The sequence below is a fragment of the Tachyglossus aculeatus genome, chromosome 2 (assembly GCF_015852505.1).
Source record: "Tachyglossus aculeatus isolate mTacAcu1 chromosome 2, mTacAcu1.pri, whole genome shotgun sequence".
NCBI lineage: Eukaryota > Metazoa > Chordata > Mammalia > Monotremata > Tachyglossidae > Tachyglossus > Tachyglossus aculeatus.
This window is the reverse complement of record NC_052067.1, coordinates 138,413,825-138,437,051: the sequence shown is the minus strand read 5'-3', so window position 1 is coordinate 138,437,051 and position 23,227 is coordinate 138,413,825. Positions and strand designations below refer to the sequence as shown.

At 54.9% G+C, this 23,227-nt stretch overlaps 1 protein-coding gene across 1 annotated transcript in view; it reads right to left on the bottom strand.

Annotated features, from left to right (window-relative positions):
- RNF121 (ring finger protein 121) overlaps window positions 1–21,133 on the bottom strand; it is a 49,765-nt gene extending 28,632 nt beyond the window's left edge. The window contains exon 1 of the mRNA XM_038770128.1: window positions 21,099–21,133. The gene's annotated coding sequence lies outside the window, so the exon portion shown is untranslated. The remainder of the gene's footprint in view (window positions 1–21,098) is intronic.
- Between the last annotated feature and the right edge of the window lie 2,094 nt (window positions 21,134–23,227).

Genomic DNA, 23,227 nt, shown 5'->3' with positions numbered 1-23,227 from the left:
GAGGAGAGGACCTTTGGCTGAGGCCAGGGTGATCAGAGCCTCCTGAGGCTGGGGAGGGGAGGGAGGACAGCGGCTCCCGGTTGGCAGGGTGAGCCAACTCTGCTGCAGCCCCGGGGCCTGAGAAGAAATCTGTCTTTACTGGCTCTCGGAGCTGCCAGCAGTCAAGTAGGCCATACGTGCTGCCGCACTGGGCACGGACACCCCCGGTCTTTCCAAATGGACCCCTCGAACGCAGGACCTGGTGGACCGACGGGAGGGGGACGGCCTCGGGCCCCACCCTCCAGGTTCGGGCCAGGCGCCATCGCTCTGGTCCTCGGAGCGCTGGAGGCCCGACATCACCGCGGCTCAGCTCCTCCACCCGCCCCATTCATTCATTCAATCGTATTTATTGAGCGCTTACTGTGTGCAGCCCCATCTGCCCCTGCTCCAGCGCCAGGTGGGGATGGGCACCTGAGAACCTTTGACTCATTGCCTGCGAGGGCAACGAGGGGTTGGGGGACGAGGGTCAGGCTGGGAGTGACTTATCAGTAAAGATATCCCAACCCTCCCGGATCCCGCTGAACGAAAAAGAGACGCCACCACAACCCAAGTCCTGCCCGACACCACTGAACTCTGCCCGACACAACCCAAGGCCTGCCCGACAGAAGCTGAGCGGGGCTGGGGTCAGGCTGGGTACCATCCCGGTCAAAAGGAAGGCCCACTCTCCGGGCCCGAGGGTCAGAGGTGCATGGGAAGATGTCTTCTATCCCCCAGACTAGGGGACTTCCCACTCTGTCCACGGAAATCTGCCCAACTGATGTCCAGAGATAGGCCCAAAGAGAATCATCTCCATGAACGCTCTCCCCGCTTCCCCCGCCCCCGACCAAATGGGCCTTTTGGAGCAAAGGTGGGGTGGAACAGCCTTGAACTCGGCCTTTCCGGAGGAAAGTGCTCTGCTGATGATGACACACATTTCTCAGTCGGTGCTCAATAAATATCATCGACTGATTGATTGGAGAGAGTCGTCTTGCTCATGCTATCCCTCAATCGTATGCCCGGAATCAGGAATTCGAACTCCACCGTCCAGGCGGCCTCAGGCCCGGATGTTCAGAGTCCCAGGGCTTCTGTGGAGAACAGGCTCACGGGTTACAAGGTGATCAGGTTGTTCCACGGGGGCTCACAGTCTTCATCCCCATTTTACAGATGAGGGAACTGAGGCCCAGGGAAGTGAAGTGACCCGCCCAAGGTCACACAGCTGACAACTGGCGGAGCTGGGATTTGAACCCATGACCTCTGACTCCAAAGCCCATGCTCTTTCCACTGAGCCACACTGCTTCATCTGTAAAAAGGGGATTAAGACTGTGAGCCCCATGTGGGACCATGGACTGTGTCCAACCTGATTAATCTGTATCTACCCCAGTGGTCAGTACAGCGCCTGGCACATAGTAAGCACCTAGCAAATACCATGGAGCCTGTTGTAGGGTGGGGACCGTCTCTCTATGTTGCCGACTTGTACTTCCCAAGCGCTTAGTACAGTGCTGTGCACACAGTAAGCGCTCAATAAATACGACTGAATGAATGAATGAAAACAAAACAGAAAAACGACAAAGATAGAAGTGGCAGCCATAGCTAGCTCTGGGCTTCTGCCTGCTCTTCCCAGGGAATGCCCCCACCCAGGGGGACCCACCTTCCCACCTGGTACGTGGGGTGGGCTGAACGCCAGGCGAGGGGCTAGTCCATTGTCCAGAATCGACAGTCGGGCACCCACTGTTCTCGGGAGGGACTCCCCTGAGCCTCCCCAGGGCATCGCCGGCTGCTATGCTGGTTCACGGCCCCACCCTCGCCTAACCGGCCAAGAGAACCTGAGAACACGTGGCAGTGGCTTTCACCTCGGTCATTCTTTGGCCAATCTTCACGGGGCACCCACGGGGAGGAGGGAAATTACCACACAGAAAAGGAGCCCGAGGGAGTCCCGCTCACGGAGATGGAGGAACCAGATGGAGAGACCCAGGACCCAGGTCTGAGGTGGCAGAAGAAGCAAAAGTTCCCGGGCAGGTGAGCTGAGCCCGGGAGGCCCCAGCAGGCCCGGCCCTAGAGGAGTGAGTTCCCAAACCCTCCCGTCGCGGCCCCGGGGAGCCCCGGAGCCACCAGGCCATGCAGAGATGCCAGGAGCCGTTACCCGGCCAATGGGAGGAGGGGCCTCTCCTCTGCCACCACGGTGAGAAGGGCTGCCCCTGATGCCGGCCCAAGGGGACAGACCCCCAGAGGGCAGGGGGCTTCTGCCACGCTCACGCCACGGGGGCCAAAGATCTTGGGGGAGAAGCAAGCCCAGGCTGCTTCTCAGTGGGTAGGCACAGGACGGGGGTGGCCGCAGATCGCTTGGCTACCTGGGAATCTCGGAGAGATGGGGGTAGGTGAGGTCCAGAGGCCGGATGGGTGGCCCAACGAGAGGCCTGAGGGGTTCCGGCACAGAGGCCGGCCTTTCCCCGCTGGGTGACCGACCTCGCTTGACCTCGTGGCTGAGCCCCGCCAACTGCGGCTGCCTGGCCCTGCCTCCATCTCCCACGTTCGAGGTTTCAGGTCACTTATAATAATAATGGCATTTATTAAGCGCTTACTAGGTGCAAAGCCCTGTTCTAAGCGCTGGGGAGGTTACAGGGTGATCAGGTTGTCCCACAGGGGGCTCACAGTCTTCATCCCCATTTGACAGATGAGGGAACTGAGGCACAGAGAAGTGAAGTCACACAGCTGACAATTGGCGGAGCCGGGATTTGAACCCATGACCTCTGACTGCAAAGCCCGGGCTCTATCCACTAAGCCACGCTGCTTCTTTTTCGCCACTTCTGAGGGCAAATCCACAAAGCCTCACCACCCCAGGGGCCACCGCCCGAGGCAACCTGCAGCCAACGTGGGACTCCCTTGGGGCCCCAAATAATCAATAAATGGCATTTATTGAGCACTTACCATGTGCAGAGCACTGTACCAAGCGCTTGGGAGAGTACGATACATCAGAACAGGGACACGTTCCCTGCCCATAATGAGCTTACAGTCTAGAGCCCCACACTGGTGCCCCCTGAGCCTGTCCCCATCGATGGTATTTACTGAGCGCTTATTATGTAGAGATCACTGTACTGAGCGCTAGGGAGAGTGCGGCAATGTTCCCTGCCCATAACGAGCTTTCAGTCTAAAGCCCCACACTGCTGCCTCTTGGGCCTGCCCCTGTCAATCAATCAATTGCATTTGAGTGCTTACTATGTGCAGAACACTAGACTAAGTGCTAAGGAGAGTGCGATACAACAGAATAGGGACACAAATAAGCTCCCTGCCCATAACGAGCATCCTTCACCCCATGACTCTTGATGGTTCTCCTGTACTTTGAAATGTAAGGGAAACATTGGGGGTTCGGTCCTGCCCTAAGGGCTGTGGTCCAAACTCCCCACCCCTTCCCTGTGATAATGACTCTCCTAATTGGGACATTCCCCATACACACACACACACACACACACACACACACACACACACACACAGCCACTCAGGCGACTCCCTGCGTACAAACAAATAATGACTATTTGGCTGGGGAAGGGCAACAAACTTCATCTCCAGCCAGGAATAACCAACCTCTCCCCGATCTGACACTTGCTCCAACTGAAATCTGGGGTGGGATAGGGGGAGGGAATCACTGAGCTTTTGAACTCCCCCGGGGCTCTTGCCCTAAGCAGCTCTTTGGTGCCCTATTGCTTTCCCGGGTCCTTCCCTGGCAGGAGATGTGGCAGGATTAGCATTTACTGAGCGCTCACTGTGGGCACAGCCCGGTCCCGAGCGCCCGGAGAGAATCCACAGGTGGGAATTGGGCACAGTCCCTGTCCCTCGAGAGGGGCTTATGATCTAAGAGTATAACTGGGGACAGGGAACTGGAGACAGTCACGGCGGGAATGATGAAACATTAAAACACAACTCAAATGAACAAAATAAAGACCAAAAATAGTTCACCCATCTGGCCCGCGGCTTTCCTGGCGATTCCTATGGGGGTGGCCCTTACATTCACTCAATCGTATTTACTGAGCGCTAATCGTAGACAGAGAACTGTACTAGGTGCTTGGAAAGTACAATTCAGCAATAGAGACAATCCCTGCCCACACCGGGTTTACAGTCTAGAAGCGGGGAGATAGACATCAAAGCGAGCAAACAGGCATCAATGTAAAGAAATAGAATTACAGCAATATACACAACGGAACGAGTAAACGGGCAATAATATGAATAAATGGAATTATAGATATGTACGTATATACACAAGTGCTGTGGGGGGGAGGGGGTAGAGCAAAGGGAGAAAGTCGGGGCGAGGTGGAGCTGAGGAAAAGGGGGGCTTAATCTGGGAAGAGTCTTAATCCTCTTGCGGCTCTGGGATTGACACCCCCCACTCCCACCCACACAAATTTACACACACACTTTCCCAACCCCCTCATCTGTGCCCAGTTGCTCCCCTGATCCAGCTGATGTGTCACCGGTGAGCGACTGACTCTCCCGGAAAGGCGCTTTCCCTGAAGAGAGCCGGAAGCTCTGCTCTAGAAATAAATCTCCTTTCCTAGGAGACTTTAGGTTGATTTTAGTAAGGACCACCACGCCACAGGGTTGGTTGGGAAGTCACATCCAAGGGGGGGAAATAACCAAAAACCCTTCTTCACCCAGTGGACGGGCGGAGATGGGAAGTTATATAGCTCAAAGTTGCAGAAAGGTTTGGGCCAGTTCGTGGAGGGGCGGGCCATGATGGGAAGCAGCGTGGCCTAGTGGTTAGAGCACAGGCCCGGGAGTCAGGAACTGAGTTCTAATCCCACGTTAATCCAAGAATTTATCCTATCCTGCTTTGATTACTGAATCAGCCTCCTTGCTGACCTATCTTCCTGCCTCCTGTCTCTCCCAGTCCATACTTTAGTTGGCCACCCGGGTCATTTTCTTACAAAAACGTTCAGGCCACGTTTCCCTACTCCTCAGGAAACTCCGGTGGTTGCCCATCCACGTCTGCATCCAACAAAAACTCCTCACCGTCGGCTCTGGACAACTCCATCACCTCACCTCACTACTCCCCTACTCCAACCCGGCCCGCACACTCTGCTCTTCTGATGCCAACCTTCTCACTGGACTTCGATCTCATTTATCTCACCGCTAACCTCTCGCCCACATCCTGCCTCTGCCTTGGAATGCCCTCCCTCCTCAGATCCAAGAGACAATTACTCTCCCCGCCTTTTTCATTCAGTTGTATTTACTGAGCGCTTACTGTGTGCACAGCAGTGTACCAAGCGCTTAGAAAGTACGATTCGGCAACAGATAGAGACAATCTGTACCCAACAACGGGCTCACAGTCTAGAAGGGGGGGGAGTCAGACACCAAAACAAGTAAACAGGCAGAAAAGCATATCTCCTCCAAGAGAACCCCCTCACTAAGCCCCCCTTTCCTCTTCTCTCACTCTTTTCTGTGTTACCCTGACCCGCTCCCTTTATTCATCCCCCCACCCCAGCCCCACAGCATTTATCTACTGCACGTGTTATTTATTTATTTATTTATGCATTCACGTTGTCTGTTTCCCCCTTCAGACTGTAAGCTCATTGTGGGCAGGGACTGTGTCTGTTTATTGTTACATTGTACTCTCCCAAGTGCTTAGCACAGTGCTTTGGCACATAGTATGCGCTCAATAAATACGACTGAATGAGTGAATAATCCCATCTCCGACACCTGTCTGCTGTGCGAATTTAGGCAACTCGCTTCGATTCTCTGTGCTTCAGTTCCCTCTTCTGTAGAATAATAATAATAATAATAATTGGCATTTGTTAAGCGCTTACTATGTGCAAAGCACTGTTCAAAGCGCTGGGGAGGATACAGGGTGATCAGGTTGTCCCCCGTGGGGCTCACAGTCTTAATCCCCATTTTACAGATGAGGTAACTGAGGCCCAGAGAAGTAAAGCGACTTGCCCAAGATCACACAGCATACATATGGCGGAGTCAGGATGGGGATAGAATGGGGATTAAGGCTGTGAACCCCACAAGGGACTGTGTCTGACCCAATTTGCTTGTATCCACCCCAGTGCCTGGCACATAGTAAGCGCTTGACGAATACCGTCATCACTGATAATAATAATAATAATGTTGGTATTTGTTAAGCGATTACTATGTGCCACGCACTGTTCTAAGCGCTGGGGTAGATACAAGGTAATCAGGTTGTCCCATGTGGGGTTCACAGTCTTCATCCCCATTTTACAGGTGAGGGAACTGAGGCCCAGAGAAGTTAAGTGACTTGCCTAAGGTCACACAGCTGACAAGTGGCGGAGCCAGGATTAGAACTCAAGACCTCTGGCTCCCCAGCCCGTGCTCTTTCCACTGAGCCACGCTGCTTCTCTATTATTATATCATTTTTATTAATAAAATGGGGATTAAGACTGCGAGTCCCAAGTGGACATGGACTGTGTCCACCCTGATTAGCTTGTACCTACCCCAGTGCTTACTATTCATTCACTCATTCAATCATATTTATTGAGTGCTTACGGTGTGCAGAGCACTGTACTAAGCACTTGGGAAGTACAAGTTGGCAACATAGAAAGACGGTCCCTACCCAACAAACATGTGCTTAACAAATATGGCTATCGCTATTATTATTATTGGAGAAAGAGAGAAAAGTTGGTGTGTGTGTGTGTGTGTGTGTGTGTGTGTGTGTGTGTGTGTTTTTTCGCAAACCTGCAACAATCACCACCGTACTAAGCGCTTGGGAAGTACAAGTCGGCAACATATAGAGAAGGTCCCTACCCAACAAACATGTGCTTAACAAACACGGCAATCATTATGATTATTATTGGAGGAAGAGAGAAAAGTTGGGGGGGTGTGGGGTGTGTGTGTGTGTGTGTGTGTGTACGTTTTTGCACGCCTGCAACAATCACCACCGTACTAAGCGCTTGGGAAGTACAAGTTGGCAACATATAGAGACGGTCCCTACCCAACAAACATGTGCTTAACAAATATGGCAATCGTTATTATTATTATTGGAGGAAGAGAGAAAAGTTGGGGGTGTGTGGTGCAACAATCACCACCTGGTCAGAGATGGACTGAGGGAGTTGTCTGACAGAGGTGGGGGGAGAGTAAGTCTGGCACCCTTTCCCTCTAAACTGTAAAGCTCCTTGTGGGTACAGAAGCAGCATGGCTCAGTGGAAAGAGCCCGGGCTTTGGAGTCAGAGGTCATGGGTTCAAATCCCGACTCCGCCAGTTGTCAGCTGTGTGACCTTGGGCAAGTCACCTCACTTCTCTGGGCCTCAGTGACCTCATCTGTAAAATGGGGATTGACTGTGAGCCCCCCGTGGGACAACCTGATCACCTTGTAACCTCCCCCGTGCTTAGAACAGTGCTTTGCACATAGTAAGCACTTAATAAATGCTATTATTATTATTGTGGGCAGTGAACGTGTCTATCCACTCGGTTGTACCGTATTCTCCCAGGCATTTAGTACAGTGCTCTGCGCACAGTAAGTGCTCAGTAAATACAATTGATTGACGGATTGATCTCAGCTTAATGGTGGGGTGGGGGAGCCTTGTCCCCGGTCCCCAAGGCTTCCCGAGTGCCCGTCTCTCCGAGCGGCCGCGGGCGCACCCAGGAGCTTCCTAAACCAGCGGTCAGCCCTCAAGTGCTGGCCGGGCCGGGAGAGGAGCCTGCTCCCGGGCACCCTCCGGCTACGACGTGGCCGACACGCCTGCTACCATCCCAGAGCCCTCCCACTTCGACGGTCAGACCCATGCGGTCAGACCCTATCCCGTCTGAACTACTGCATCAGCCTTCTCTCTGATCTCCCATCCTCGTGTCTCTCCCCACTTCAATCCATACTTCATGCTGCTGCCCAGATTGTCTTTGTCCAAACGCTCTGGACATGTTACTCCCCTCCTCAAAAATCTCCAGTGGCTACCAATCAATCTGCGCATCAGGCTGAAACTCCTCACCCTGGACTTCCAGGCTGTCCATCCCCTCGCTCCCTCCTACCTCCCCTCCCTTCTTTCCTTCTCCAGCCCAGCCCGCACCCTCCGCTCCTCCGCCGCTAATCTCCTCACCGTACCTCGTTCTCTCCTGTCCCACCGTCGACCCCCGGCCCACGTCCTCCCCCTGGCCTGGAATGCCCCCAATCCCTCTGCCCCTCCGCCAAACTAGCTCTCTTCCTCCCTTCAAGGCCCTACTGAGAGCTCACCTCCTCCAGGAGGCCTTCCCACACTGAGCCCCTTCCTTCCTCTCCCCCTCATCCTGCTCTCCATCCCCCCATCTTACCTCCTTCCCTACCCCACAGCACCTGTATATATGTATATGTTTGTACATATTTATTACTCTATTTATTTATTTATTTTACTTGTACATATCTATTCTATTTATTTTATTTTGTTAGTATGTTTGGTTTTGTTCTCTGTCTCCCCCTTTTAGACTGTGAGCCCACTGTTGGGTAGGGACTGTATATGTTGCCAACTTGTACTTCCCAAGCACTCAGTACAGTGCTCTGAACACAGTAAGCGCTCAAAAAATACGATTGATGATGATGATGATGCGGGACAGGGACTGTGTCCGATCTAATTCACCTGGACTTACCTCGGCACTTAGAGAAGCAGCATGACCGAATGGACAGAGCCCGGGGCTGGGAGTCAGAAGGACCTGGGTTCTAATCCCCGCTCTGACACATGCCCGCTGTGTGACCTTGGACAACTCACTTCACTTCCACGCCTCAGTTACCTCGTCTGGAAAATGGGGATTAAGACTGTGAGTCCATATGGGAGAGGGACTCTGTCCAACCTGACTAGCCTGACCTACCCCAGAGCTTAAGTCTAGTGCCTAGCAAATAGTAAGTGCTTAACAAATACCACAATTATTATGGGCACTATTATTATTAGAACAGTGTTTGACACATAGTAAGCGCTTAATAAAGTAATACATATCTATTCTATTTATTTTATTTTGTTAATGTTTTGTTTTGTTCTCTGTCTCCCCCTTCTAGAGTGTGAGCCCACTGTTGGGTAGGGACCGTCTCTAGATGTTGCCAACTTGTACTTCCCAAGCGCTTAGTACAGTGCTCTGCACACAGTAAGCGCTCAATAAATACGATTGATTGATTGATACCATAAAAAAGGGAAAAAAACAGTCCAGAGATAAACTTCCAACGTACTCATTCAATCGTATTTATTGAGCACTGTACTAAACGTATAACACCCCCTGCCCCCAACACGCACCCACCCACCCACCACTCCAACCAAACTGCTTTTCAGCCTCTCAGCCACCTTTCATTCGATGGTACTGACACCCGTTTACTTGTTTTGTTGTCTGTCTCCCCCCTCCTAGACTGTGAGCCTGTTTTTGGGTAGGGACCATCTCCATCTGTTGCCGAACTGTACTTTCCAAGCGCTTAGTACAGTGCTCTGCACCCAGTAAGCGCTTAATAAATATGACTGAATGAAATGCTTTTCCCATTCTTGGCACCTCTGCTGTCTGCCTGGGTTTCCAGGGGGAAACTGAGGCCTGGGAATTGCAGGGGACTCCTTGATCAATCCATGGTATTTATCGCGCACCTGCTGGGTGAAGAGCACTGTACTGTATCTATTCTATTTATTTTATTATCTATTCTATTTATTTATCTATTCTATTTATTTTATTATCTATTCTATTTATTTTATTTTGTTAGTATGTTTGGTTTTGTTCTCTGTCTCCCCATTTTAGACTGTGAGCCCACTGCTGGGTAGGGACTGTCTCTATACGTTGCCAACTTGTACTTCCCAAGCGCTTAGTACAGTGCTCTGCACACAGTAAGCGCTCAATAAATACGATTGATGATGATGATACTGAGCGCTTTGGAGAACAGAATGTAGTCTCTAGACCTTAGGCTCGTTGTGGGCAGGGAAAGTGTCTACTGACTCTGTTGTAGTATTCACTCATTCAATTGTATTTATTGAGCCTTACTGTGTGCAGAGCACTGTACTAAGCACTTGGGAAGCACAGGTCGGCACACTCTTCCAACCATTTAGTATAGTGTTCTGCAAACGGTAAGCGCTAGATAAATACAGTTGATCGATTAAAATACAATCAGTAGACATGACTCCTACCCTCTCAAGAAGCTTACAGTCTAGCGGCAAAGACAGACTCTACAATAAATTACAGATGGGACGAAGCTATAAGTGCAAAGATAAGCAAAGAAGGGCCTTGGTTTAGGGGGTTGGGGAGGGGAAAAAACCAGAGGGCTTTTGCGGCCGGGAATGCTAAAGAAGCAGTTGGGGAGGGTGGAATTGGTGTTGGGGGAGATGGGATTTCGGAAGGGTTTTTGAGGACGGGAGAGCAGTGGTCTGCTGAAAGTGGGCAGGGAAGGAGCTCCGGATAGGAAGGAGGATGTGGGCCTGAAGTTGTCAGAGGGAGAGAGAAGAACAAGGCCAGGTGAGTGGGTTGGCTTGGGAGGACTGAAGTGGGCGAGCTGGGGTGGAGTGGGAGAAGAGAAGGAAAGAGGCTGAACAGAGGAAGGAACGGAGCAGGGGAGAATGCGCTCACCAGCTCCGCTGACCTGGGGGTCCTTGGCCAGCTCCTGGAGCCGGCGAAAGAGGACGGCGGTGCCCGATGCCAGGGGCGGCGGGCCAAAGCCTACCTCCGTAACACCTTCCAGCGACGTAAGGAGACCAAGACCCTGGCCTGTCCGGCGATTCCCCCGTGGGCCGTACCTCCACCTCCGGGACGAGCAGAGGCTCCGGCAGCCAGATCCTGGAGGGATGTGGGCGGGCCGGCCGGCCGGTCGGTCGGTCTGCCTCGGCCTCAGAGCCCCACGTCCACTTCTCCCGGCTGGAGCGGGCTGGGGGAGGAGGATGCAGGACCGTGGGGAGGCCCAGTCAGGTCCTGGACACCGGGCAGCACAGGCAGGACAGAGCTCGCTGGAGAAGTTGGAGAGGGGAGTGTGGAGCTGGGAATTGTCGGCGACTGATGGGAGCAGCCCGGTGGAGGCTGGTAGGGGAGAGGACCCTTACGCGGCAGGGGTTTCAAGAAGACTGAAACCCAAGAGACAGATCTGAAAACAGTACCGGGGTCTGCAGAGAACAGAGGCACCAGCCTCACACATTCACAGGGGTGGCAAAGGTCTGCCCGGCACACAGCGTTCTGGCTTTCTAAGCACAGCCAGGTCTCTGGAGAGGACCCCCCCCTCCCTCCATCCCTAAAGCCCCGCTTCATCCAGCGCCCTGATGGCCAATCCACCCTAATGGCCAATCCACGCTTTGGGCCGCCCGAGAAACTGAGTCAGCCACATACCGTCATTCTTTAACCCAAGCTGTCCCATCCTCGCCACGCTTTAGGACTTATTTATTTCAGACTTCCCCCTCACACTTAATGAAACTCTCCGGGTCAGGCTTGCGCCAGAAGCAAACCATCATTATCCGATCAACGGGATTTGAGCGCTTACTGCGGATGGGGCAACGTACTGAGCGCTCGGGAGAGTACAATACAGCGGAGTTGGTACAGACATTCTCTGCCCACAAAGAGCTGAGTCTAGAGTATTGGGAGTCCGAGGGCTCCCAACCACCGGAATGGGCCTGGACCCCCACAGACTACCACCAAGGGCACTTACCACTAGATCATGCTACTGGGTGCTTCAGAACATACCACACGGGCACAAGACCCACCCTATATGCCAGACAGCAGGGGCACACCCAGAAAGCCTGGACTGGGCAGCCCCGGGTGGGGGCCAATCGGTTCTATTCCAGCTGGCACGGAGGCTAGGTGCGGGCACACACGTCCTCCAACTATCCTGCCTCAGGGTTGAGGAAGAAAAGGAGATGCCACTCTCCTCACCTCCCAAATTAATTTTCCAGTCTCAGAGTTGACCTTTCTCCTGATACCACTGTCTTCCATCCGCCTCCCGGCCCGGCCAGGATTACGCCTGGGGGGTCATAGAGCAGCCGACGGGTCACCGACTCTAAAATCCCTCTGTCCCACTATAACCTCCTCACCTGCCTTCTCTCCCACAGGCTCTGATCCTCCACAGAGACCTCCGATCTTTTGATCCCCTCCAATCTTCTCAAGTCGTCATACTCCATTTGGTCTCTATACTCAAACTACCTTCCCTTAAAGCACCAACAGACACCCTCAACACTACGCTCTCCACGGGACTCAACTCCCTAGCTTCCCGGACCCTCCTCCGATCTCGTATCACTAACCCACAACCCCGGATCCCCTTCACAGTCTGCTTGCTTCACTCCTGTGCTTGAGTTGCAGAGCGCTGATGGCAGAAACCCAGACACGTTCATTCAGTCGTACTTACTGAGCGCTTACTGGGTGCAAAGTACTGTACTAAGCACTTGGGAGCCATTGTTGGGTAGGGAATGTCTCTATCTGTTGCTGAACTGTACTTCCCAAGTGCTCAAAATAGTGCTTTATTTATAGTACATACATATATATGTATGTGTGTGTGTTTGTGTGTGTATGCATATATTTAAATGGAATTTGTTAAGCGCTTACTATGTGCCAGGCACTGTACTAAGCAAGAGTATAAGAGAAGCAGCATGGCTCAGTGGAAAGAGCCCAGGCTTTGGAGTCAGAGGTCACGGGTTCATATCCTGGCTCTGCCACTTGTCAGCTGTGTGACTTTGGGCAAGTCACTTAACTTCTCTGTGCCTCAGTTCCCTCATCTGTCAAATGGGGATTAAGACTGTGAGCCCCCTGTGGGTCAACCCGATCACCTTGTAACCTCCCCGGAGCTTAGAACAGTGCTTTGCACAGAGTAAGTGCTTAATAAACGCCATCATTATTATTATTACTAAGGCTGGGGTAGATACAAGCTAATCAGACTGGACACGGTCCATGTCCCACAAAGGGCTCATACCCTTAATCCCTATTTTTCAGACGAGGTGGCTGAGGCACAGAGAAGTGACTTACCCAAGGTCACACAGCAGACAAGTGGCAGAGCCGGGATTAGAACCCCAGGCCTTCGGATTCCCAGGCCCGTGCTCTGTCCACTATGCCACACTGCTTCCCTTTTCAATCAACCAATCGTATTTATTGAGCGCTTACTGTGTGCAGAGCACTGTACTAAGCGCTTGGGAAGTACAAGTTGGCAACATATAGAGATGGTCCCTACCCAACAGTGGGCTCACACCCCTATCCCCCATCCCCTCCACCTCTTGCCCCTAATGATCTTGGCCACCTATTTTGCTGAGAAAATCGAATTTCATCAGGTGTGATTTCCCCCATTTCACTCCAGTCCCTCTCCCCTCCCGCCCCTTCTGCAACTCCCCCATCTTTTCCAGCAGTATCGAGAGGAGATCTCTCACCTTCCCTCAAAATCTATTCCCTCCACCTGCTCCTTCATCCGGATGCCTTGGCACCTTACCAGACCACTTGGCTCTTCCTCTCCTCCCCTCCCTGACTGCTATTTTCAACTGTTTGCTTTCCAATGGCTTCTCCTCCGCCGCCTTCAAACACGCTCACGTCTCCCTGATCATTACAAAAAACCCTCCCTTGACTTATGGCTCCCTCCAGGTACCTCCCCACCTCCCTCCTACCCTTCCTCTCCAAACTCCTTTAGTGAGTCGTCTACACCTGCTGCCTCCACTCTCTCTCCTCCAATTCTCTCCTTGGCCCCCTCCAATCTGGTTTCCATCCCATTCACTCCAGAGAAACCACCCTCTCACCGATGTGGAATAATGGACCCGGGAGTCAGAAGGTCATGGGTTCTAATCCCAGCTCTGCCACTTGTCTGCTGTGTGGCCTTGAGCAGCTCACTTCACTTATCTGGGCCTCAGCTCCCACATGTGTCAAATAGGGATTAAGACTGTGAGCCCCACGAGGGGCAGGGACTATATCCACCCCTATTTGCTTGTCTCCACTTCAGCGCTTAGTACAGTGCCTGGCACATGGTAAGCGCTAAACAAATACCACAATTATTATTCCCATTACTCTTACCAATCCAATAACCTCTACTTCATCCTAATCCTCCTCGATCACTCAACCGCCTTTGACACTGTGGACCACCCCCTTCTCCTGGAAAGGTTATCCAACCTTGGCTTCCCTGACTCTGTCCTCTCCGGGTTCTCCTTTTATCTCTCTATTTATTCTCAGTCTCCTCCTCTGCCTCCCACCCCCTAATTGTGGGGGTCCCTCAACGTTCAATTCTGGGTCCCCTTCTATTCTCCATCTACACCCACTCCCTCGGAGAACTCATTCACTCCCGTGGCTTCAACTCTCACCTCTCTGTGGATGCTACCTCAATCTATCTCTCTAGCCCTGACCTCTCTCTTCCGCAGCTTCACATTTCCCCCTGCCTTCGGGACACCTCACCCTGGATAGCCTGCCCAACTTAATACATCCAAAATCAATCAATCAATCGTATTTATTGAGCGCTTACTGTGTGCAGAGCACTGTACTAAGCACTTGGGAAGTACAAGCTGGCAACAGTGGGCTCACAGTCTAGAAGGGGGAGACAGAGAACAAAACAGAAGTCCTTGAATTTCCTCCCAAACCCCGTCCTCCCACTGACTTTCCCATCGCCGCAGACAGCACAACCGTCCTCCGTCTCGCAAGCCCCTAACTTTGGAATTATTCATTCACTCATTCAACCGCATTTATTGAGCGGTTACTGTGTGCGGAGCACTGAACTAAGCGCTTGGAAAGTACAGTTTTCAATAGAGACAACCCCTACCCAACAACAGGCTCACAGTTTAGGTGGGGTACCTTTTCAACATTGCTACAGTCCACCCATTCCTCTCCATCCAAACTGACTGGAGGAGGTCAAGGAAAGAACCGGAGGAGAGAAACGTGAGACAGTGGTGCAGATCACAACAGCGCGTGACGTCATCATCATCATCATCATCGTATTTATTGAGCGCTTACTATGTGCAGAGCACTGTACTAAGCGCTTGGGAAGTACAAATTGGCAACGTATAGAGACAGTCCCTACCCAACAGTGGGCTCACGGTGTAAAAGGGGGAGACAGAGAACAAAACCAAACATACTAACAAAATAAAATAGAATAGATATGTACAAATAAAATAGAGTAAAAAATATGTACAAACATAGAGAGCCAGCTTTGCCCTTCGGCGCTTACGATGAGAAGGAGCCTGCGGTCTGTGCTGTGCCCACTGCCAGCTTCCACTTCCCTTCTCCAAGACTCCTGCCAGCGAGGCGGGCCCAGGGCCAGCCCAAGTCCCAGTCCTACAGCCAGTCCGAGGGCAAGCCTTAGGGGCCGGAGCCGGGCCCGCGGGGCGGCAGGGGCTCGGCGTGGACCTCCACGGGACGGGGGCTACCCGGGCGGGGAGCGGCCACCCGTTGTGCCCTCTGCGCCCGGACCCCAGAGCCTCGGCCGCCTCCTTCTCTCTGATCTCCCATCCTCGTGTCTCTCTCCACTTCAATCCACACTTCATGCTGCTGCCCGGATTATCTTTGTCCAGAAACGCTCTGGGCATATTACTCCCCTCCTCAAAAATCTCCAGTGGCTACCAATCAATCTGCGCATCAGGCAGAAACTCCTCACCCTGGGCTTCCAGGCTGTCCATCCCCTCGCCCCCTCCTACCTCACCTCCCTTCTCTCCTTCTCCAGCCCATCCCGCACCCTCCGCTCCTCTGCCACCGCTAACCTCCTCACCGTTAGGCCTCATTCTCGCCTGTCCCGCCGTCGACCCCCGGCCCACGTCATCCCCCGGGCCTGGAATGCCCTCCCTCTGCCCATCCGCCAAGCTAGCTCTCTTCCTCCCTTCAAGGCCCTGCTGAGAGCTCACCTCCTCCAGGAGGCCTTCCCAGACTGAGCCCCTTCCTTCCTCTCCCCCTCGTCCCCCTCTCCATCCCATCTTACCTCCTTCCCTTCCCCACAGCACCTGTATATATGTATATATGGTTGTACATATTTATTACTCTATTTATTTATTTTACTTGTACATTTCTATCCTATTTACTTTATTTTGTTGGTATGTTTGGTTCTGTTCTCTGTCTCCCCCTTTTAGACTGTGAGCCCACTGTTGGGTAGGGACTGTCTCTATGTGTTGCCAATTTGTACTTCCCAAGCGCTTAGTACAGTGCTCTGCACATAGTAAGCGCTCAATAAATACGATTGATTGATTGATTGATTGATTCCACCGGCTCCGGCGTCTCCCTCCTCCGAGTCGCCGCGGGCTCGCCTCGTTCCCGACGCCGTCCCCGCCCCGCACCCCGACACGCACCGATCCCCCACCCCGGCGGGGCTCGGGAGGCGGGGAACTGGGTTCTAATCCTGGCCCCCGGCCACCTGCCTGCCGTCTAAGTCACTTCGCTTGCTCGGCCCTCGATTTGCTCATCTGTAAAACGGGGATCGAATTCCCACTCTCCTGCCCTCAGGCTATGAGCCCCAGGCAGGGCAGGGGCCGGGTCCAATCCGCTCAGGCTGTACCGAGCCCAGAGCTTCATACGGTGCTGGACACATAGGGAACACTTAGCTGTGTGACTTTGGGCAAGCCACTTCACCTCTCTGTGCCTCAGTTACCTCATCTGTAAAATGAGGATTGAGACTGTGAGCCCCATGTGAGACAACCTGATTACCTTGTATCTACAACAGTGCTTGGCATATAGTAAGTGCTTAAAAATACCATCATCGCCATCATTATTATTATCATAATACCAGGCCCCAACTATCCTAACCCTCCACTACCCCTCAGCCTCCACTCATCTCCCTCTGCCCTCGGCTCTTCCCCTCCTAAAGTCACACTGGGGAAGCAGTGTGGCCCGGTGGAAAGAGCCCGGACCTGGGTTCTAATCCCTGCTCTGTCACTTGTCTGCTGTGTGACCTTAGGCAAGTGACTTCACTTCTCTGTGCCTCAGTTACCTCATCTGCAAAACGGGGACTGAGACTGTGAGCCCCACGTGGGACGGGGACTGTGTCCAACCCGGTTTGCTTGTGTCCACCCCAGTGCGTAGTATAGCGCCCAATACATAGTAAGTGCTCGTGAGCCCATTGTTGGGTAGGGACCGTCTCTATATGCTGCCGATTTGTACGTCCCAAGCGCTTCGTGCAGTGCTCTGCACACAGTGAGTGCTCAATAAATACGACTGAAATATCATTATTATGCCTACTGTGGGCAAAGCATAGCATTGTGTGCCCATCAGCTGCAGGGCAGTATACAAGGTGCCAAAGTGGGTGTCTACTTGTGCGCGGGTCACTGTACGTGGCACACCTATGTGCAGAGTACTATAATATTAATGATGGCCATTGTTAAGCGCTTACTATGTGCGAAGCACTGTTCTAAGCACTGGGGGGGATCCAAGGTGATCAGGTTGTCCCACGGGGGGCTCACAGTCTTCATCCCCATTTTATAGATGAGGTCACTGAGGCTCAGAGAAGTTAAATGACTTGCCCAAGGTCACCCAGCAGACGCGTGGTGGAGCCGGGGATTAGAACCCATGACCTCTGCCTCCCAAGCCCGGGCTCTTTCCGCTGAGCCACGCTGCTTCTCGCTGCTATACCAAGTGCCTACTGTGTGCGGACCCTGAATTCATTCATTCATTCATATTTATTGAGCGCTTACTGTGTGCAGAGCACTGTACTAAGCACTTCCGAAGTCCAGGTCGGCAACATATAGAGACCGTCCCGACCCAACAACGGGCTCACAGTCTAGGAGGGGGAGACAGGCAACAAATCAGGTAGACAGGTGTCAAAATCGTCAGAACAAACAGAATTATAGTTATATGCGCTTCATTAACAAAATAATTAGAATAGTAAATATGAACAAGCAAAACAGAGTAATAAATCTGTATAAATATATATACAGGTGCTGTGGGGAAGGGAAGGAGGAGAGGAAAAAGGGGGGCTCAGTCTGGGAAGGCCTCCTGAAGGAGGTGAGCTCTCAGTAGGGCTTTGGAAGGAGGACTGTGAGCCCGCTGTTGGGTAGGGACCGTCTCTATATGTTGCCAACTTGTACTTCCCAAGCGCTTAGTACAGTGCTCCGCACACAGTAAGCGCTCAATAAATACGGTTGAATGAATGAATGACAGGAAGACGGCTAGCTGAATTGGGCGCCTATTAAGTGCAGACACTGGTCCGGGTGTGCAGGGATAGGTACCAAAGGCTTACTGAGTAAGGGGTGCTGTACTGGGCACCTCCTGTTCACAGGACATTACACCGGGTGTCTCCTAGGTGCAGGGCACTGTACTGGGCATCTCCTGTGCACAAGACACTACCCTGAAGCAGCGTGGCTCAGCGGAAAGAGCCCGGGCTTTGGAGTCAGAGGTCATGGGTTCGAATCCCGCCTCCGCCACACGTCTGCTGTGTGATCTTGGGCAAGTCACTTCACTTCTCTGGGCCTCAGTTACCTCATCTGTAAAATGGGGATTGACTGTGAGCCCCCCGTGGGACAACCTGATCACCCTGTATCCTCCCCAGCGCTTAGAACAGTGCTTGGCACATAGTAAACGCTTAATAAATGCCAATTATTATTATTATAGGGCACCGTACAGAGGACCTCCTGGGCACACACAGGACACTACTCCCAGGGCCGGGCTCTTTCCACCAGGCCACACTGCTTCCCCAGGGTGATGTTAGCCCACTGTTGGGTAGGGACTGTCTCTATATGTTGCCAACTGGTACTTCCCAAGCGCTTAGTACAGTGCTCCGCACACAGTAAGCGCTCAATAAATACGATTGATTGATTGTTAGGAGGGGGAAGAGCCGAGGGCAGACGGAGGTGAGTGGAGGCTGAGGGCTAGTGGAGGGATACGGGTAGTTGGGGCCTGGTATAATAATAATAATAATGACAGTGATGTTGGCATGACACACAGGACACTACCCCCAGAGGGTCTACTAGGTGCGGGGCACTGTACTGGGCATCTCCTGTGCACAAGACACTACCCTGAGTGTCTACTAGGTATAGGGCACTGTGCAGAGGACCTTCCGGGCACAGGACACTAGCCTGGGTGTCTCCCGGGTGGAGGGTAGTGTAGCAGATGCCCTCCCGTGCCCAGGACAGTACTCCTGGGGGTCTGCCAGGTGAGGGGCAGTGTAACAGACGCCCTCCTGTGCCCAGGACAGTGCCCCTGGGGGTCTCCCAGGGGCAGGGCAGTGTAGTGGACATCCTCTCCTGTTCCCAGGACGGTATCCCTGGGGGTCTTCTGGGTGCGGGGCAGTGTAGGGGACGCCCTCCTGTGCCCAGGACAGTGCCCCTGGGGGTCTCCCGGGTACAGGGCAGTGTAGTGGACATCCTCCTGTGCCCAGGACAGTATCCCTAGAGGTCTTCCGGGTGGAGGGCAGTGTAGCAGATACCCCCTGTGCCCAGGACAGTACCCCTGAGTGTCTCCCGGGAGAAGAGCAGTGTAGCAGATACCCTCCTGTGCCCAGGACAGAACCCCTGAGTGTCTCCCGGGTGGAGGGCAGTGTAGCAGATACACTCCTGTGCCCAGGACAGTATCCCTAAGCGTCTCCCATGTGGAGGGCAGTGTAGCGGATGCCCTCCTGCGCCCAGAACAGTACCCAGGTGGAGAGCAGGGTAGCGGATGCCCTCCTGCGCCCAGAACAGTACCCAGGTGGAGAGCAGGGTAGCGGACATCTCCTGTGCCCAGGACAATACCCCTGGGGGTCTTCCAGGTGAGGGGGCAGTGTAGCGGACGCCCTCCTGTATTGCCCACTTGTACTTCCCAAGCGCTTAATACAGTGCTCTGCACACAGTATGCGCTCATTACGATTGAATGAATGATTGAATGTGCCCAGGACAGTGCCCCTGGGGGGGTCTCCCGGGTGCGGGGCAGTGTAGGGGACGTCTCCTGTGCCCAGGACAGTGTCCCTGGGGGTCTGCCAGGTGCGAGGCAGTGTAACATTCATTCAGTCATTCAACCGTACTTATAAGCAAAGCACTATACTAAGCGTTTGGGAAGTAAACGTTGGCAACACAGGAGAGTATCTGCTACACTGCCCCCCTGGGGGTCTCCCGGGTGCGGGGCAGTGTAGGGGACGCCCTCCTGTGCCCAGGACAGTGACCCTGGGGGTCTGCCGGGAGTGGGGTAGTGTAGGGGACGCCCTCCTGTGCCCAAGACAGTGCCCCTGGGGGAGGGAGGGTCTCCCGGATGCGGGGCAGTGTAGGGGACGCCCTCTTGTAAGCAGGACAGTGCCCCTGGGGGTCTGCCGGGAGTGGGGTAGTGTAGGGGTCGCCCTCCTGTGCCCAGGACAGTGTCCCTGGGGGGTCTCCCGGGTGCGGGGCAGTGTAGGGGACGCCCTCCTGTGCCCAGGACAGTGCCCCTGGGGGAGGGGGGTGTCTCCCGGGTGTGGGGCAGTGTAGGGGACGCCTTCCTGTGCCCAGGACAGTGCCCCTGGGGGAGGGGGGGGTCTCCCGGGTGGGAGGCAGTGTAGGGGACGCCCTCCTGTGCCCAGGACAGTGCCCGGGGGGGGGGGGGGTCTCCCGGAAGCGGGGCAGTGTAGGGGACGTCCTCCTGTGCCCAGGACAGTGCCCTTGCGGGGGGGGGGAGGGTCTCCCAGGTGCTGGGCAGTGTAGGGGACGCCCTCCCGTGCCCAGGACAGTGCCCCTGGGGGAGGGGGGGGGTCTCCCGGGTGGGAGGCAGTGTAGGGGACGCCCTCCTGTGCCCAGGACAGTGCCCCTGGGGGGGGGGGGGTCTCCCGAGTGCTGGGCAGCGTAGGGGACGCCCTCCCGTGCCCACGACAGTGCCCCGGGGGGGGGGGGGGGTGTCTCCCGGAAGCGGGACAGTGTAGGGGACGCCCTCCTGTGCCCAGGACAGTGCCCCTGGGGGTCTGCCGGGAGTGGGGTAGTGTAGGGGACGCCCTCCTGTACCCAGGACAGTGCCCCTGGGGGGGGGGGGGGTCTCCCGGGTGCGGGGCAGTGTAGGGGACGCCCTCCCGTGCCCAGGACAGTGCCCTTGGGGGGGGGGTGGAGGGTCTCCCAGGTGCTGGGCAGTGTAGGGGACGCCCTCCCGTGCCCACGACAGTGCCCCGGTGGGGGGGGGTGTCTTCCGGGAGCGGGGCAGTGTAGGGGACGCCCTCCTGTGCCCAGGACAGTGCTCCTGGGGGTCTGCCGGGAGTGGGGTAGTGTAGTGGACGCCCTCCTGTCCCCAGGACAGTGCCCCTGGGGGGGGGGGTCTCCCGGGTGTGTGGGCGGTGTAGGGTCCGCCCTCCCCTCGCTCACCTCGTCCAGTTCCCTCAGGGCGCCGCCGCCGCCGCCGGCGGCGCCGCCTCCTCCTCCTCCTCCCACCTGCACCTCCACCACCGCCGCCATCTTCCGTCCCGCCCCCGCCCGCGGCGCGCAGGCGCGCAGCCGCCGCCCCCGCCCCGCCGCCGCCTCGGCCAATCAGCGGCGCCGCCCCGCCGCCCGGGCCAATCAGCGGCGCCGCCCCGCCGCCCGGGCCAATCAGCGGCGCCGCCGCCGGCCGAGGCGGGGAGCGGGAGGGCCCGCCCGCGACCTCCGCCCGCCACCCGGCAGGGCCCAAGGGATCCTCTCCCAATTCCTGCCCCCGACACCCAGCCCCTCGGGGGACCCCGCTCCCCCTCCTTCCCCGGGACGCTCACCCCTCGCGGAGAAGCCAGGAGGTCGTTCCTCCGGGCGACGCCCTTCACACCCCGAGTCCTCGTCCCGGGGGAGCGCTTTGCGGCTTCGCTCGGAGCTGCAACAATGGCGACGGTCCCTTACTTCTCCTCGGCTCCGGAGACGGACTACACGTCCCAAGATGCAGTGCGCGCGGGGCGGGGAACTACACGTCCCAAGATGCAGTGCGCGCGCGGGGAGGCGGGGGAACTACATGTCCCGAGATGCAGTGCGCGGCCCGCTGTGAGGGGGCAGGCCCGCCCCAAATTAGAAGCCTTTCGGCCGTTTCCCTTCCCCTGAGAGGGCGCGAGAGTCAGTCATTCATTCAATCGTATTTATTGAGCGCCTACTGCGTGCAGAGCGCCGTACTAAGCGCTTGGGAAGGGGGAGGTGGGCTCCAGGGGGCCTAGGGCGGGTCAGAGGTCAGGGGTCAGGGGGCGCCGTTTTGGCGGGAGAAGGCGGCGGGCGTGGACCAGCCGAGAGCGGGTGAGGGTGAGGGAGCGGGCCCCGGCGGGGGTCAAAGGTCAAAGGTCAAGGGAAGCCCACGGTTGGGCCGGGACCGTCTCCATGTGTTGCCAACTTGGACTTCCCAAGCGCTCAGTACAGCGCCCCGCACACAGTAAGCGCTCAATAAATACGATGGAATGAATGAATGAATGAATGACTGAGCCCCCTCCTTCCTCTCCCCCTCCTCCCCCTCTCCATCCCCCCACCTTACCTCCTTCCCTTCCCCACAGCACCCGTATATATGTATATATGTTTGTACAGATTTATCACTCTATTTATTTTACTTGTACCTATCTATTCTATTTATTTTATTTTGTTAGTACGTTTGGTTTTGTTCTCCGTCTCCCCCTTTTAGCCTGTGAGCCCAATGTTGGGTAGGGACTGTCTCTCTTTGTTGCCAATTTGTACTTCCCAAGCGCTTAGTACAGTGCTCTGCACGCAGTAAGCGCTCAATAAATACGATTGATGATGATGATGATGAAGGGAAGCCGCCGCCACCACCACGTCAAGCCCTTCCAGAGGAGCCGTGGGGCCTAGTGGGGAGAGCCTGGGAGTCGGGGGGCCCGGGTTCAAATCCCGACCCTGCCACTTGTCCGTGAGCCCCGCCAGGGACAACCTGTTACCTTGTATCTATAACAGTGCTTGGCTCATAGTAAGCACTTAACAAATGCCATCATTTACCGGGCCTCGTTCTCAATCAATCAATCGATCGTATTTATTGAGCGCTTACTGTGTGCAGAGCACTGGACGAAGCGCTTGGGAAGGACAAGTTGGCAACATATAGAGACGGTCCCTACCCAACAGTGGGCTCACAGTCGAAAAGGGGGAGAAAAGGAGTCTAAAAGGTTCTCACCTGTGCCGCCGTCGACCCCCGGCCCACGTCATCCCCCGGGCCTGGAATGCCCTCCCTCCCTCTGCCCCTCCGCCAAGCTAGCTCTCTTCCCCCCTTCAAGGCCCTACTGAGAGCCCACCTCCTCCAGGAGGCCTTCCCAGACTGAGCCCCTTCCTTCCTCTCCCCCTCGTCCCCCTCTCCATCCCCCTCATCTTACCTCCTTCCCTTCCCCACAGCACCTGCATATATGTTTGTGCGTATTTATTACTCTTTATTTATTTTACTTGCCTATCTATTCTATTTATTTTATTTTGTTAGTATGTTTGGTTTTGTTCTCTGTCTCCCCCTTCTAGACTGTGATCCCACTGTTGGGTAGGGACTGTCTCTATATGTT